The sequence below is a fragment of the Glycine soja genome, chromosome 13 (genome assembly GCF_004193775.1).
Source record: "Glycine soja cultivar W05 chromosome 13, ASM419377v2, whole genome shotgun sequence".
NCBI lineage: Eukaryota > Viridiplantae > Streptophyta > Magnoliopsida > Fabales > Fabaceae > Glycine > Glycine soja.
In genome coordinates, this window is record NC_041014.1 from 9618741 (window position 1) to 9634465 (window position 15725).

Here is a 15725-nt window from a genome sequence, read left to right on the forward strand (position 1 = left end):
GGAAAGAGACTAGTGGAGAACCAAGAATACTATGTAATGCAGTGAAATAGTTGAACAAAAGCAAAACGAAAGAAAACCTACTTATTATGACTAAAAGCTACATGAAAACCCAAGGAGAACAAGTGACCTTTCTAGCTAAACAATCAGCATGTCGCGCCTTTTAAGAAAATGCATCATTAAAGCAAATATTTGACTAAACATCAAGAGCAACAACTCCACAAATAAGGTAAGAGGTATAATAACATACATTACTACAATTTTTTTAATAGAAGTGAAAGGCTTAGGACAAGGAGCTTTGGGGAAGAAAGGTAACTAAGCTTGAGATGGAACAGGTAAAATGCGTGGGATACCAACTTGTGTGTTTTCACCAACAACATGATGGCAATCAATTTCCAAGTGTTTGGCGTGTTTGTGAAAAACTGGATTTGCAGCTATGTGAAGAGCACTTTAGTTGTTACAATATTAATTTAACTGAGGTACATGTGCATTGAACTTTGAGATTAGAGAACAAATACATAAGTCATTATAGTTCACAAACAACAGAGACAAATGCTTTATATTATGGGTTGGGATAAGTGTTTTGTTTTGTTTGTTGAGAATGACAAGTGGGTGGGAATTACACTTTACTACAACAATGGAATTGGATCCCTGAGTGCAGAGCAGATTCAGAGGATCTCTGCAAGGTTGAGGCAGTACGGTAAGATTGAAGGCAAGAATGTCTTGTATTGGTTCTAGAACCACAAAGCTCGAGAAAGGCAGAAGAAAAGGTTCACCTCGGATCATAATCATAATAATGTCCCCATGCAAAGACCCCAACTAATCCTTCTGCTGCTTTGAAACTTGATCTAGTTGATCCCATTCACACCACCAAGTATTGTAACATCTCTTCTATTGCAGGTAGGTTAACCAAACCAACCATATACTTATTTACCTCTCTCACTTCTTATCTCTCAAATTATTTTCTTAACTTTCCTTTTAGGATAACTAAATTAAATATGTCTTATTCTTATATTGTGGCCATGTTTGTGTATGTAGGGATCTCTTCGGCATCATCTTTTGTTGAGATGGTTATTGTGGGACGGATGCGGAATTATGGGTATGGTTCTATGCCCATGGAGAAAAGTTTTAGGGTAAGTTAATTAAGATGACTCCTGCTATGAATAATACTAGGGGCCTGCAACTAGCAAAGAAGCAGCAAGAAGAGAGTGAAGCTAGGCCCAAGAGAAAGAAGGCGATACCCATCTATTTGGAGGACTACGTACGAAATGGATAGATAGTCATGCAGGCTGCTATGCATGGCGTGTAAAGCTCTGAACCCATTTTGTTAGGATTTGTAGAATATTCTCGATGCGGTTAGGATATTCGCTGTAAGAGAACTCATTCTGTTAGGATTGTTGGGCCATGTTCCCTAGTCATATAAAAACCTTGTAATAACTCATTGAAGGCAATAAAAATACATAAGTTCAATCATTCTCTCTCTACATTCCAGAGGCTTCTTGGTCCTCGAAAACCAAGTGTAACATTGGGTGCTTTCATTGCACAACAATGGTGGATGCAACTCGTTCTAAAGCTTCTGCAGATCGCCTGGAAGATGCCATTGTGAAACTCACAGCCTCTCAGCTCTCCATGAATTCAAAAATTGATGATCTTCTTCATCGCATGTCGCAACTTGAAGCTAACCAGCAACCTCCACAGACACCTCCATCGTCCTCGGTGAGACCTGTGGCATCACCGTCGTCGGAACTTTATCATCGTATGAAGCTTGACGCGCCTTGATTTGATGGCTCCGATCCAACCGGTTGGACCTTCAAGATCATGCAATTTTTCAAGTATCACTCCACGCCTAATCAGGAATGCTTGACAATTGCTTCATTCTATATGGAAGGATCATCTCTCGCGTGGTTCCAATGGATGCACCGTAATGCGCAGCTCTCTTCGTGGTCAGCGATTCTCTATGCTTTGCACTCTCGTTTTGCTTCATCTACATATAAGGATTCCACATGTTCGTTGTGTAAGCTTCAACAATGTTCATCGGTAAGCGCTTATTTGTCCGAATTTGAGTCTCTGGCAAATCGTATAGTGGGACTACCAGCACCATTTGTGTTGAGTTACTTTATTTCGGGGTTGAGTCTTGCCATTCGCCAGGAGGTGCAAGTCCTACAACCTATCTCCTTGGCTCAAGCAGTTGCTTATGCTCGCTTACAGGAGGAGAACCTCCTCGATGCACGCAGGCCACCTACACATCGTTTTCAACCGGCCACCGCAACAACCATAGCCACACAATCAACTTCAGTCAACCCCACGCCACCACTATTACCTACTCCTCAAAGAACCTCAGCTCCCTCCATTCCTTTTAAGAGTTTCACACTAGAAGAGCTCGCGGTCCATCGTGAGAAGAGGTTATGCTTCCATTGTGACGAGAAGTTTTCTCAAGGTCACAAGTACTCACCCTCATTGTTAAGAGCTCGCATCGGAGGTGGTCCCACCATGATCACCATCGCCAACCTCTGATTTACTCCCTGAACCTCCTCCGGCACAGCTCAGTTTGCATGCCTTATCAGGCCACTCAGCGCTTGAAACTTTACATATGAAGGGGCTCATTGACAAGCATCATGTCAGTATACTGATTGATGGAGGCAATACGCATAACTTCCTCCATCACTGTGTCGTAACGACATTAGGTCTCTCACCACAGGAGATAGCTCCACTTCGAATTACTGTGGGTAGCGAAGACGAGATCCGTTGTCATCAGCTTTGTACGGCCGTTACAATACAAATTCAAAGGCACTCCTTCACTATTGACTTTCACATCCTACATTTATGTGGCGCTGACGTCGTGCTAGGGGTGTAGTGGCTTAAAACCCTGGGACCAATGCTCACAGATTACACTTCATTGAACATGAAGTTCATTACAAGCGATAAGCTAGTCAAATTGCATGGTGACTGCGAGAAAGACGTGGAACCTGTTTCCCCTTCCCAGTTACGTCGTCTCCTTCATACGAACCCTTCCAACACCTACTTTCATATTCGCGTGGAATCATGCCCTCAGTTGCCTTCCACGAAACCAACCTTACCAAAAATCACCTCTTTAACCACCAAATACTCTTCATTATTCTAGCCACTCACAACCCTACCACCCTCACGGCTGACAGATCACTCCATTACCCTTCTACTCAACTCGGCCCCAATGAATGTGAAACCCTATAGATATCCCTACTATCAGAAACAAGAGATCGAAGACCAGGTGACTGTCATGCTTGCGAAAGGTTTCATTCAACCAAATTCAAGCCCATTTTCTTCGCCAGTTTTGTTAGTGAAGAAGAAGGATGGAGCATGACAGTTTTGTGTAGACTTGGAGGGTGAGTTGTTGGACGAACTTGGAGGGGCCTAATTTGGTTTTTATGGACATGAGAGATGTTATATATAAAAAAAATTATACCCTCTCTCCCAATTTAATATGAATTCCTATCTATATATATTCTCTTTTATCATTGCTTAGTGACCATGTATGTAACTTTGGGATGCATTGAAATGGAAAGCAATATCCATGATCCATGACATGTGTAGTGCACAAGTAAGTGATAGTCTACAATATACCCACGATATATTATTTAAGAACAAAACGGAGCGACAATCAGTCTTTTACACTATTCAATCCTTGAAACTTCCATAAAAGGAAGAACCCCACTGGTCTCTTGACTCTCTTCTATAACGACAAAGCAATGTATATAAAGGAAAACATTTCATGAATAAAACTTATACATTTCTCTTGAGAGAGAGGGAGTATCCAAAGTTCGAACAAGGAGTTCACTAGCTTATAAGTAGATTTACAAATCATTTCATAATTAAGTGTTTGATTAATTCTTAATTAATTCATTTTGTTTTGAATCCTTTTAATTAATTTCTTATTAGGACTGCTCAATATCAGCTGGGGATAGCAGTGGCCATGTTGGAATAAACCACAACTTGGGGTGGGTTGGTGTGGACCCATATAATTCCTCAACCCATGCCAACTTCTTTGACAAAATAAGGCCAAGTGATCAAGAAACCCTGGAAGAAGAAGCAGAGAACATTGGTGCTACTAAGATATTAGCTTGTGTTCATGTGCATCTCCGATCTAATAGTGTGCTCGGCCGGACAAGCGTTCCAGTGGGACTGGCCAAGGCAATTGGTTTTAATAACACTGGATGATTGCATTATATTGAACTAACATTTTAAACGAAAAAAAAAAACTGATGATTAATGAAAAAATAAAGAACAAAGAAATCTATATCTATAAATTTGAAAATATTTTAAAAAGTTCGGAATCCACTAAAATTTCTCATTTAACATGTTTTAAATAGTTACAGTTTGTCGAGATCATTTAAATTTTGAATCTTAATTTTTTTATAGGATTTTTAATAAAGGTTATCATTACACAGAAACAAAATCATAAATATGTTGTTTCTATTTTGAATAACTATTTCCGAAAAATATAAATTATTACAAATAAATCACTGTCCTCATTATTAATATATTGTAAGATATTAGCTTGCATCAAATAATCACAGAAGCAACAATTTGGTTCATATAAAATTATTTTAAATTAGATAATTAAATTAGTTAATGTGATTTTAAATTTAAAATGGATCATTACTTTTAACCTAAATATCAAATTTCCATTGAAATTATTTACATATTAAAATAATAATTTATGATCATATTATTTACTTATTTATTTATTATTCATGTTGTTAATTCAAAATGATTTACTAGAATTCTTATGGATTAAAATTTAGAATTGATAATCAATTTGAGATAACTATATAATTTTATTTTATTATATTTAAATTAAATTGAATTTTATTTTCTTTCTCATTTTCTAAATTAAATAATTGAATGAAATTAAAAGCAAGCAAATTTCATTATTATCATCATAAATTTAAAATGATTTAAATTTAAATTAACGAATAAATAATAATTAAAGAAACAAAGAATTTAAAGGAAAAAGAAAAAAATTCAAAATATATTAGAAATGTGTAATTAATTTTATATTAATAATTAATTCGATTAATTAAAATACTTAACTTAATTTTATATTTATAAATGAAGAATTAAAAAGAAGAATTTAATTTAATATTTTCTTTTAAATTGATAAGTAACAATTTTAAATTTATTTATTAGCATAATTTCTATAAATTAATTTTATTAGATGGACTAAAATATAATAAACGGACTAATATATATGAACAATCAGTAATTAATGTTCATATTATCAAAGTTATATATAGTATATTTTTTATTCAAATTTTGTTTTTTATTCAGTATATATAGTATATAGACAAATCTTTATACGAATAAAAGTAACAGTTTTAATATGTTAAAAAGGAAAGTTTATCTTACCCAAAACAGGGTCATTTTTTAAAATTTGTTTGTGCATCCATTTTTCAATTAACTAGCATTTATTAATTATTCAATTACATTAAAAAAACATTAACTATATAAACTTGAGTGATCCTGAAAAATTTTAACAATTTATTTTTCAGTAAATAGGATGGTTTCTTAATAGAATGGAGTTTTCAGCAAATAGGATGATTTCTTAATAGAATGGGTTCAGATTATCTGCTTTAATATCGAACCCATAGCAGCTTTATTTTTTATAATTAACGAAGGATTTTTTTTAAAATGATACTAGTGTTGTTTTGTTTAATAAGCATACTAATGGCATGTTTATAATAATTAAGGATGTTGCTGCTCTATTTAATCTGCAATCCGCTAATAGATAAATAAATTGTTTCATCTCTTCTAAAATAATGGTTTCGTTATCATTACTTTCATATTATTCCGTTCTGAAATTCCTTTCTTATTCTAAACTTATTAATTTGTATTGTAATCTTATATTTTGAGTTTATTTCCAGATTTCAAATTCTCTTGAAGTGTACAAATTTAGTGTTTCCATTAGAGGAGGAATTTTTTGCATTCCATGTATCGAGAGGTAATACATATTTTGTTTGGGGTGTTGATGTTACATTATTGTGTGTTATTGATTTGTTTTGTGGTCCTATTTTCTATGGATAATTTTGATCTCTAAATCTTTATTGGATTAGAATGTTTTGCAATTCGTTGTAAAATGAGAATGTCTTGTGCTCTTTCTTAACTAACTTTATGTATATCTTATAATATAATTTTTAATTTTTAAAATTTTAGAATGTTTGTAATTACATTTTTACACTAACATTATATGAATTTTATTTTTATTTTATTTTTTTATATAAGTTCTATTTGGTGTATATTTTAGTTTCATAGTATGATGAATTATTGTATACTTTACAATGATTGTTATTAAATATGTGTACACAATTATTTTATTACTTTTTTTGTTATACTAAAATTTAGGACAATAAAATAACGTTAAGTTTACCATGAGATTTTTATCATGTTAAAATATGTTTTTACTCGTGATGAAATTAATGTTAATTCATTATTTTAAGCTAACTTAATGTTAATTAATTTGAATTATATTATGTATAAAAAATATTTTAAATTAAGACATATTAACATTAATTGAAAATATTTTTTAGGATGATAAAATCATATTAATTACAGATTTTGTTTAGAGCATAATTCCATATTATATATTATGTTAAAATTAGGATAAAAAATGGGCAATAATTTAATTTGAACTTCAAGGACTAAAATAAATGTCATTTACAATTATTACTATAAATATAAAAAGGTCAATTAAATTGTTTCCAAATTAAGTTCTATTATAGTTTGGCAATATATGAAACATATTACCTGTCATTAAATAAATAGATCAATGTAGGCTTTTTTTCCTCCGACCATCATTTTACATTTTTTTCTTAAACAAAGACATGCATGGTTTTTTTTGTTTCTGATTTTTTAAAAGAAAAAAAATACCATACATATTTTCTTTTTTCCTTTCTTCTCCATCTCTTTCATTGAAAAATGATTTTTTTTATATTACTTATCAGTATTTGAAATTAAAAAATCATTTATTTAAATTAACAAATTGTTTTGTTTTTAAAATAAAAAGAGTATTTTTAATTAATAAATTGTCAGGTTTTTAAAATTTCAATAAATTGGAAGTTTTGAATTTCAGTAAATGAAAATAATAAGTAAAATAAAAAAGTAGAAAAGGATCATTTCTTAACTTACCAAAAATAAATGACTATAGATGAGATTCTGAACTGCGAAATCCAGTTGACATTTCGGAAGACGCGTTAAGAATCTAGCAATTGAATTAATAAAAAAATGAAACTAGCAAGAAAGTTACAAAGTCAATTTGTTTATAGTATTAAAGTTTACATATAAAACTCTTCTCATTTTGTTGTACTTTTAGTTCAGAACAACAAATAATGAGTGGATAAATTTTTTTAAGAAAATCTAATTAAAAAGAAGATATAAAATAGGAAAAAAATATTCTTATTTTTAAGACTTGACGTGATAGAGGAAACAATTTGACATAGGTTTTAAATCCAATATCATATATATGTATAAAATTATGGTTATCAATCAAACCCTTTACAATGGTTGGCATCGTAAGAAGTATAATTCACTCCTACCTAGACCTTTTGGCATCATATGACAAAATTCTTTGAATGTTTGAACCAAATTGATGGTGGTAACGAACTATCTATCATCTTTACATGGAATTATGAAATATTTCAAACACAAAATTTTATTTTTATTTATTTAAAATTCTTCAATTAATATATTCACTATTAAAAAATATATTTTTTACATCGGTTATTTATGACTTTTTACATCAATTTTTAACCGATGTTGAAAGTACCGATGTTGAAAATATTATCGTTAACATCAGTTTTTTTTAAATCGATGTTAACGTAACATTGACAACATCGGTTATTTATTTAAACAACCGATGTTATATAATAAAAATTACATCAAAAAAATGTATGAATATTGACAGTTCACATCAATTTTTATACAAGACCGATGTTAACTTATACATTAACATCGATTTTCTATAAAAAAAAAACCGATGTTAACGTTAACATCAATTTAAGTAAAAAAACCGATGTTAACTTATACGTTAACATCGGTTTTTGTTTACAAAAATCGATATTAACATTTTTTATGTTAACATTGATTTTTAACAGAAACTGATGTTAACGTATAAGTTAACATCGGTTTTTTTACAGAAATCGATGATAATGTTTTTTGATATTAACATCGGTTTTTTAAGTTATGAGAAATTTTTTTTAAAATACTTTATTTTTACAAAAAAATCCAAAATTTAACCTGTAAATTTAAAATCAGACCACACAACACAGAATATATCATTGGCATTCTGTTTTCAAACCGGTTTTAGTAGAAAGCTAGCTAGTAAACTATCAATTGTAAAAGATCAAATGATAACTATGAATAAATAATTTATTAATAACTATCAACAAAGAATATTCAATGTTAAAATGAAACAGTAATTGTAAGAAATGTAATGCAAGCTAGTAAACTAATTAAGTAACCTAAAGTTACATAGTTCCCTAACATCCTAAGTTTGATTTCTAACTTTGAGATAATATTGTGCCCACTGAATGTGAAGCGCCTTCAATCTCTCTGCTTCCAATGGTCTAACATCATTAAAATACTGCATGATCAAATAAAACATAAGTTATTAATGTAATACCAATGATAAGAAAATCAACTTTGTTTGAAATAAACAATTACCGTTTCCCAATTATTCCTGAAAGTTCCTAAGATTATCGTGGACATCCAGTATATGACGTAATAGTTGCACTCAGTGATTCCTTTTTGTCTATTACACTAAATACATAATGAAATTTGGATATTAAACGCTAACTACAATTAGTGTACACACACATAAAATATATATAAGTAGAAGTTTTATTTAAATCACGTACCTTAACAACAATCCACCTAGCACCAGCCTTGGATTTAGGTTGTGGAGTATCATCAAGTCCTTTCAAAGCATCGTTGAATACAAGGAACATTAAAATTTTGATGTTGTTGAGTTATGCTAATGCAAATGTATTGAAAAACAACACTGACCTGTTAATTATTCCTTTAAGGTAGTTGTCTGGCCTGTTATGCAAGGAACAAAACCAGACAACAAGATTTTCCTTAGGCAAAATGACAACCATTTGCCAGTGTGTGCTGCAGTGGAAACCAATATGGGTTATTGTAGTATTATACATTATTTAAATTCAGTTGTTCATTCAGGTAGACTCCAAGGTAGACATTGCGTTTTGAACTCTGCATCCAACTCTTCATGTAACTTTCTGATTCAAATTGTGATTGCCCAGATCTCTGAATGGACTATGGCTCGAGGAATCCATACACATCGGAATTCCCTGCTCGCATACTTGTCTCAGTCAGATGCCTATTGTTGTTAAGACAAAGTTAATTATGTATGAATTTAAAACAATAACTAAGGTAATTAACAATAATCTAAATTGACTTACAAATTCCACAACTGTATAACAGATATGTTGAGACATTGACCACCGTGTGCAATTTCAAAGAGATCTTCGTGCTTTATGTACAACGGGAAATGTTCATTAAACACCCTGAACACGGTAGCATCCCACATAACCTGGAGAGGCTTCAAAAAAAGTTGTGGGATGGTCAATGTCATCAAATATAGGGGATCATCGACCTCATGATCCGGCCTATCTGGAGGTTTTGCAGGAGACACAACTGCTTGTTTATCCAACATAGTTAATTAACATAATTTAATTATAGTGAACAATTCAATTGAAAAAAATAAGCATATAATGTGAGTAAAATACCTGTTGTGATAAATGCTTCACGAGATGTGTCAGCCAAGCACGGAAAGTGTTAAGTGTCTGCCCCACTAAAATAACCTCGTCAATGGGTACATGAATGGGAGCCTCTGCATCTTTAACCTCCTCAACACCAACCTTCACTTGACCATGCAACAAAGGGATGTTGTGAACTGTCGTGGATCCCTCATAAACTCTTCCTAGGGCAACCAGGCAGAAAGGATTTTCTTCGATGTACAACCTGCATTTGTCTGAGTCGCCCGTGTCTAGATCGGTCGGTGAGAGATCAACACAACTCCCCTTTGTGCTGACACGAGCAGCTGAGGTACCAACCTCAGGCTCCAGAGGCAGTGCAAGTCCCTGTGATTGGATTTGTGATTGCAACTAGGATTGCATCTAGCTAAAGGATAACATCAGCTGCCGAGTCACTTTTTTTGTGATCGACTCCTCCAGCTGGTCCCTGATTTGTTGAGTTAGCTGCTCGAGTTCTTTGGAAGCCATGGAGGAAGAACTGCGGGAGGTTCGTGGAGCCAATCCAAAGTATTGCTTTATGGTCACACCGGCTCCAACAGCACGTACACGGCCAGGGTGTTCTGGTCGCCCAACGGCAGCAATCAAGAGATCCCGACGTCCATGTGGGACAAACGAACCCTGTGACGCCTGCTCCTCCAAAGAATCCTATACATAACACATATTTGTTTAGTCATTCACAGAATAAACAAAGATAATTACAATTCTTAATTGAAAATGACTTACAATCTTCTCAGCAATTTCCTTTGCTGCCTCAGACGTCATTTGCCTAGTTTTCTTAATGGGGGCCATCTTCCACTTCACGTGTCGTCTGATGGGAGATGGAGGGTCAATCACGCCCTCAGTGCTTACGGATTGAGCAGCCTCCTCCAGTTTTTTCTTTGTCTTCTCAGCCATCAGCTTCTATTCTAAATATTCATAACCCCCATGAGACAACACGTGGGGGGCGGTGTTTTGCTTCTGGATGGCCTGTGCCTTTTTCCGCACATCCTGCAAAAATCGAACATTGATGAAAATGATTACTACAATGTATTATAAGAACTAAATTTTTAGTGGAAAACAATTAAAATGACAAAGTACATACCTCCCACGAGGGGTCTCAGCGGGTTTGACAAAACTGGGCCCATTTCTCCTTACTAATGTTGTATTTTTCACAAACAGTGTCGTCCACACTGTCCTAGTCGGCTGCAAGTACCCATTTTGTCATCAAATCATATTTAAACTGTCTCCACTGCTCGCCGACATTTTGAAGTACTTTCTTCTTTTTCCTACCGTCAGAAGCTTTAGGGATATCAAATTCAGCCTGACAAACAATAAATTAGGCTTTATTGTTAGTAAATTATAAATTTTGGCTAAAAAAGAAAATGAAAGATGAAAACTAAAATACCTGAATATCCTCCCATATCAAATCCTTCTGAGCAGCAGGAACTTCCTTCCAAGTCTCGTATGTCTCGTCGACCTTATCACAAGCGACAATCCCTAAATATGTTCTTAATTTCTTCTTGTGGAGACCGTCAGCCTTTCCGGTCGCAAGATCGACGTGGACCACCGGTCTCTCTACCCTAGGTGGTCTAGTGGCCAAGGATCATAGCCGTGTGGCTTTGCGTGTCCGCTTCAAGGTAGACAGAGACGTTGATGCTACTGCAAGAGGAGGAGAAGGAGGAGGAGGAGGAGGAGGAGGAGGAGGAGGCGAGGCAGGTGGAGTAGCCATGGGCCTGTAAAGAAAAAAACTTGAGTTAGCTAACATTATCAAAAAAACTAAATAAGTTATGTAAATGAATGTACCGAAATGAAATACATAATTAGAAAATTACATTAGACGATGTTAATTAATTTTCCTTTATCCTGATCATTACGATTAGCATGAACGTCGTCAGCTTCTTCTTCTTCTTCGATGACGTTAGGAGTCATTTGTGTGGACAAAGGACTAACATAAGTATCAATGTATGAATCATCATCTTCTACATTAATGTCGCAACCTACCCTTCGGCGGGAGGGCGACGCGTGACTCGCGGGATGCGTGTTCCACGAAAGGAATACGCGCGGAGTCGCCACCAACGTTTATTTGAGGAAAACGTCGGAAAAATCGGAAAAGACGCGATTTACGAACTTTTAAGTGAAAGGTTCGGGTGTTGTATTTACGCACGGGGAAGGTATTAGCACCCCACACGTCCGTCACAAGGGACGACAGCCTTTAATCGAATGTGCAAACATGACTTTGAGTTTTACGTTCCCTTTTTATGTCCTTATATCCTTTATACCCTTTTTATATTTTTTCTCTTTTTGTGGTCGACAAGGGTGTTGCCCTTTGCTCCTACGTATTCCTCAATTGCGATGAGGAAATCAGACCTACGTAGTTCTTTTTTATCAAGTGATTCCTTTTTTACTTAGTAAGAAGTTTTAAATGATAAAATTCAAAACCTATTTTTATGGACGAGCTTGACTAGGCGAGTTGATTTTAGCCTTAGTTTCACTTTAGTTATTAGTCAATTCAATTAAGAATGAGAAATCCCAAAGAGAAAACGTCCAATTGATTTTTCGCTTTATTTTACTAAAAGGTATTTTTTTATTATTATATTATTATTTTACCTCTTTTTTGATTTCCAACGTGGTTATGGCACGACCGAACGGTCGGAATTCATTTTAATCGAAGTTAACGGATAATACAATTCAAACGATCGGTGGAAACTTATTTTATTTTTAGGTTAAGCGAGAAATGACTTAAGTAAAATGGCTTAAGCACGTCAAGAGGGGGTATAAAAAAGTAAATGAAACAAGAATAGAAATACACAAAACACAATGTGGACCACTACGGGTACATAGAATGAATCGAAAAGCTTGGTTCGAGGTACTTACCCGTTGAAGATCGAAGAACGAATGAAGAACGTCGAAGAACGGTCGAAACCTTTGCAAAATTCTTCACGGAAACGTTTCGGAAGCGCCTCGGCTTAGATTTTCTTCACGCAAACAATTTTTCCAAGCAAATTCGAAAGAGAGAGAAGTGCCTAAGGGGCTGAACCCTTTTCCTTCTCACTTCCTCCCCTATTTATAGCAAAATAGGGGAGATGCTTGCCGCCCAGCTCGCCCAGGCGAGCAGGGTTGCTTCCTCCAGAAGCAACAGCCTTCTGGAGGAATCTTCTGGAGGGCCCAAGTGGGCCTGGTTGCTATTTGCACCCCGATTTTTACTAAGTACACCCCCTCTGCTTTTTTTTGGTGATTCTTTTTTCGTAAAGTTACGGAAACTTACGAATTTCGTAACGATACTTGTTTTCTTTCCGTAATATTACGAAACCTTGCGGATTACATAATCATCCCCTTTTTGACTTACGGAATGTTACGGAACGTCACTAATTATGCAACGATGCTTCCATTTGATTTTCGGTGTGTCACGGAACCTTACAGATTGTGCATCAATATTTTCTTTTGTTTTCCGGCATGTCCCAGAATTTCACAAATTGCTTAATGATGGGTGCCAAGCACCTTACAAGGACCAAACAAAGGTCGCATGTCATCAAGCAAAGGTCCCCGGACGAAATTAGGGTATGACAGTTGCCCCTCTTTACTTGTCTTTTATTGGAGATAAAAGGAAAGTAAAGATAAGACACTAATTTCGTTCCTCTCGATTGACGAGAGTCGCGGGTGACCATAAAATCTCCGCATGCAAATGACTTGTTGTTCCCGAGGGAACAAAAGGTGCAGAAGACGATGTCAGTCTCTGCATGCTATCAAGCGTTCTGTCTTACAGATAGCAAAAGAATGTTTATACGGATAACCACTCGGGTATTTCCGCCCGTCAGCGTGACTCAAGAGTCAGTATGACAGATCTTGTGAGTGCGGAAGATGATGTAAATCTCCGCGTGTCAACGGGCTTGTCGGCCGCGATTGACGAAGGGTGCAGAATGACCATAATTTGTCTCTACGTGCCATTGGACAGGACTGTGTCTGAATGGCAAAGGGGTGCGGAATGACCAAATTTTGTCTCCGCATGTCATCGGGCCCGCCGCCTCTGGATGACAAAAGGGTGCAGAATGACCAAATTTTGTCTCTGCGTGCCATCGGACACGACTATGTCTGAATGGCAAAGGGGTGCGGAATGACCAAATTTTGTCTCCGCATGTCATCGGGCCTGCCGCCTCTGGATGACAAAAGGGTGCAGAATGACCAAATTTTGTCTCTGCGTGCCATCGGACACGACTGTGTCTGAATGGCAAAGGGGTGCGGAATGACCAAATTTTGTCTCCGCATGTCATCGGGCCCGCTGCCTCTGGATGACAAAAGGGTGCAGAATGACCAAATTTTGTCTCTGCATGCCATCGGACACGACTGTGTCTGAATGGCAAAGGGGTGCGGAATGACCAAATTTTGTCTCCGCATGTCACATGACCTCAGGGTCAGTATGACAGAGATTGTGGGGTGGCCGACAAAAGCAAGGCTCTTGCTCCTACGTATCCTCCAATGAGGAACTCAGACCTACGTAGTTCTAGATAACTTGTGAGACTTGAAAAAGTCTCCACCGGAAGATGTTGACATCTCCGGAAAGGGCGCAGATGACCATATTGGCCTCTGCTCATCAATCACACTTGGGGTCACTGAATGACGAGGTGCGGATAACTGTAAGGTGTCTCCGCGGGTTACCAGCTCTTGGGTCATGGCAACAAAAGGTGGTGTGGTCGACAAAAGCGAGGCTCTTGCTCCTACGTATCCTCCAATGAGGAACTCAGACCTACGTAGTTCTGGATAACTTGTGAGACTTGAAAAAGTCTCGGTGTTTTCTCCACTAAAATGCAAACATGCTTTAGCAAAGAGACAAATATTCCAACTGATTAGAGCAACATATGCTTTTTTGGAGTGAAAAACAATGCGTCTACCGGGGAAGGAGAGTCTGCTGATGAAAACCTCCCCATAACCATAAATGAGATTTTGGATGTTTAGCATTTCGTTTCTAAATGACCATTTAGAGGAAACACTGGGTTCGATAAAAATAGAAGAAATCCACTCAAAGTGTATCAATCTCGCACAGGTAAGTGTTTTATCCTAATTCCGAACTATAGATATGTCATGACTTGATTTTACAAATCATTTCCTATCAAATCAAAGATTACATGTGTGATCATGGATCAATAGGACTTCCCTTGGAAACGGGTTCTTTTGGTGGTTTTTTCGGCTTTTGATTTTTTTTGGCTTTTTCCTTTTCTGTTTTGGTTTAGTGCGGGGCGAAAAAGTCGCTAGCACACAAGATTTTGGTTAGCAATTAAAGGGAGAAGACCACTTTTAGGTCATGGTTTCCTTTCCTTCCTTTTGTTCATTTGGTGACAATTTTGTATTGTTTAGATATTGTCTGGTCAAAAGACCTTTCTGCACATTTCTTCTAGTTTCTTTGATCAGGAACTTTCTTTCCTTCCTTTTTTACTTTCTCCCATTCTTTGGTTGGGAATTTTCTTTCTTTTCTTTTTTCTTTCTCCCACTCTTTGATTGGGAATTTCCTTTCCTCTTCTTTTCTTTCTCTTTGATTGGAAATTTCCTTTCCTTCTTTTTTTTTGCTTCCGAGGGTAAGGATTGACATTCTCACCCTGGGTCAAGGTTTATGGCGAGTCAGGATTTTGGCTCAAGGCTTGTAGAATGGCTAGACATGATACATGTCAGGGTTTGGTTTGGTTCAAGGATAAAAAGGGATGCCCCACATTATTTCCATGACACAAATGCAAAAATGATGATTTGGAAATTTTACGCAAAACTGGTCATGCATGCACCTATGCGGACACTCAAGTGTCAAATTTTTATGGTCATGTGATGCTAGGGATCAGGATTCATTTCCTCCATTTTAGTCAACCCAATGTTTCCAAAATATGTTCTTTTATCAATTTGTGCATTCATCCGAGTCCATTTCGGGCGTCCGGGAAAATTTTCACAGCATTCACCCTTCAGGTG

The 15725-nt window shown here is 35.8% G+C and overlaps 1 pseudogene; it reads left to right on the forward strand.

The window, feature by feature from the left end:
• The first annotated feature begins 561 nt into the window (after positions 1–561).
• LOC114381553 lies at positions 562–4191 on the forward strand (annotated as a pseudogene).
• The last annotated feature ends 11534 nt before the right edge of the window (positions 4192–15725 follow it).